The sequence below is a fragment of the Corella eumyota genome, chromosome 3 (genome assembly GCF_963082875.1).
Source record: "Corella eumyota chromosome 3, kaCorEumy4.1, whole genome shotgun sequence".
Lineage (NCBI taxonomy): Eukaryota > Metazoa > Chordata > Ascidiacea > Phlebobranchia > Corellidae > Corella > Corella eumyota.
The window spans coordinates 13,112,842-13,115,341 of record NC_137492.1 but is presented as its reverse complement, the minus strand read 5'-3'; the positions used below and the strand labels follow the sequence as shown (position 1 = coordinate 13,115,341).

The window sequence follows — 2,500 nt, the reverse complement described above, 5'->3', positions numbered from 1 at the left end:
TTGATTAAAGAAAACATTCTTGGCAAATGCTTTCGCAGTCGTTCGTCTTGCGCCGATCCAAGAATTTCACCTCTAACGGCACAGTACGAATGCCCCCGTCCGTCCCTCTTAATCATTACCTCGCGCTCCGAAAACCAACAAAAAAGAACCGAGGTCCTATTTCATTATTCCATGCAACACTATCCAGGCGAAGCGCCTGCTTTGAACACTCTAATTTTTTCAAGGTAAACGTCCCGGCCGCCGCCGACACTCAGTCAAGAGCACCGACGGAAAACCGGAGGTAAAGCCAGAACGAACAGTGCACGCCTTGCGACGGACCGAACGCCTGCGCCCAAAATCCAACTACGAGCTTTTTAACCGCAACAACTTAAATATACACTTTTGGAGCTGGAATTACCGCGGCTGCTGGCACCAGACTTGCCCTCCAATGGATACTCGTTAAAATTTTTACAGTTTACTCATTCCAATTACAGGGCCTCGTTAGAGTCCTGTATCGTTATTTTTCGTCACTACCTCCCCGCGTCGGGAATGGGTAATTTGCGCGCCTGCTGCCTTCCTTGGATGTGGTAGCCGTTTCTCAGGCTCCCTCTCCGGAATCGAACCCTGATTCCCCGTTACCCGTAAGAACCTCGGTAGGCAGATACCGTACCGACGAAAGTTGATAGGGCAGACACTTGAATGATCCGTCGCCGGTGCAAGACCGTGCGATCAGCAAAGTTATCCCGAGTCGCCAACAAGACGAGCCGAAGCCCGGCAGGTTTTTGATATGATAAAGGCGCGCCTCCCGCAAGGTCGGCGCTTTTTGCATGTATTAGCTCTAGAATTACCACAGTTATCCAAGTAAAATTTACGATCAAATGAATCACGACTGATTTAATGAGCCATTCGCAGTTTTACCGTACGCAAGTTCGTACTGAGACATGCATGGCTTAATCTTTGAGACAAGCATATGACTACTGGCAGGATCAACCAGGTAACTATCGGCCGACAAAATACGCGAACGGAGTCTTTCGCTTTCCCCGTCGCGGTATCGCACTGTATTACTCAATCACTATTTTTGCTTAGCTCCTCAAACCCGGCGTAAGCCGCGATCTGGACGCCGTCGACACCGGCCAGACGCCCTTTCGGGCGAAGCCGCGCGCGGGCTGCGTTTGCATACAACACCAGGAACGCCCAACAAAAGCGAACCGAGAAAACTATCACTTGCGTGCGCACCGGCCACCGCAACTACGGCCCGAGGCCGTGGTCGCGCGCCGAAACACAAACTCGTATTTGCTACTTAATTTTTTCCGTCCAACGTTCAGAGCCTCGCTGCTAGCTACGACGCCTTCGCGGGTCAGCATCAAGTCTGCCCAAAAGCGCACATCGCCTGCACGACACCACATCGTTTTGTCACCAAATACCTTCAACCGACAACCGCATCGCCAATTTGCTCATTTCGCCACAACGACGTCTTCCCTCATAGTATACAGGGAAGCTGGTCTCGCGACAAAGGTAGCAAACTTGTCGAATTTCGACAATTTTCCAAAACGTGCGTTTCTGTGCGGGAAATTGTTCATCGGGCGTCGGCCGATGTCGTGCGTCTTTGTCCGGGCGATTTTCGAAAGTCGCCGGACTTGTGTTTTTTACGCGCGCGCCGGTGGGCTGGTCTCGCGACAAAGGTAGCAAACATGTCGAATTTCGACAATTTTCCAAAACGTGCGTTTCTGTGCGGGAAATTGTTCATCGGGCGTCGGCCGATGTCGTGCGTCTTTGTCCGGGCGATTTTCGAAAGTCGCCGGACTTGTGTTTTTTACGCGCGCGCCGGTGGGCTGGTCTCGCGACAAAGGTAGCAAACATGTCGAATTTCGACAATTTTCCAAAACGTGCGTTTCTGTGCGGGAAATTGTTCATCGGGCGTCGGCCGATGTCGTGCGTCTTTGTCCGGGCGATTTTCGAAAGTCGCCGGACTTGTGTTTTTTACGCGCGCGCCGGTGGGCTGGTCTCGCGACAAAGGTAGCAAACATGTCGAATTTCGACAATTTTCCAAAACGTGCGTTTCTGTGCGGGAAATTGTTTATCGGGCGTCGGCCGATGTCGTGCGCCTTTGCCCGGGCGATTTTCGAAAGTCGCCGGACTTGTGTTATTCAAGCTCGAACGGTACTCGACAATTCTTCGAATGGCCTCCGACCTGAGGTCAGAGTCGCAGTAAAACAAACGAAGTACCCCAGAAAAAAGTTGAAAAAAAAAGCAACTCCGACCTGAAGTCGAAGTCGCCGTAAAAAATACCAAGTACTTTGAAAAAAAAGTGGAAAAAAAAAGCAACTCCGACCAGAGGTCGAAGTCGCCGTGCGCCCGCCCGTTCGCGGACAAATCGATAGATCTTGCGGCTTACTCTCAACAAATCGCAGTGAGAATACTGCTCTAGTGATTACGACACCGCGATCTTCATCTAGGTCGTTTGCAAATGATTTAGCACCCCGCCACTCGAGCAGAAAGCTTTACCCGTTTCGGGGCGACG

The 2,500-nt window shown here is 51.4% G+C and overlaps 1 non-coding gene and 1 pseudogene across 1 annotated transcript in view; both read right to left on the bottom strand.

Annotated features, from left to right (window-relative positions):
* Positions 1-976, bottom strand: part of LOC145747595 (small subunit ribosomal RNA) — a 1,810-nt gene extending 834 nt beyond the window's left edge. Inside the window, exon 1 of the ribosomal RNA XR_014282314.1 lies at positions 1-976. This exon is cut by the window's left edge and continues 834 nt beyond it. This is a non-coding gene — a ribosomal RNA (small subunit ribosomal RNA).
* Positions 977-2,348: 1,372 nt separating this feature from the next.
* The window catches only part of LOC145748895 (large subunit ribosomal RNA), a 3,214-nt pseudogene continuing 3,062 nt past the window's right edge, over positions 2,349-2,500 (bottom strand).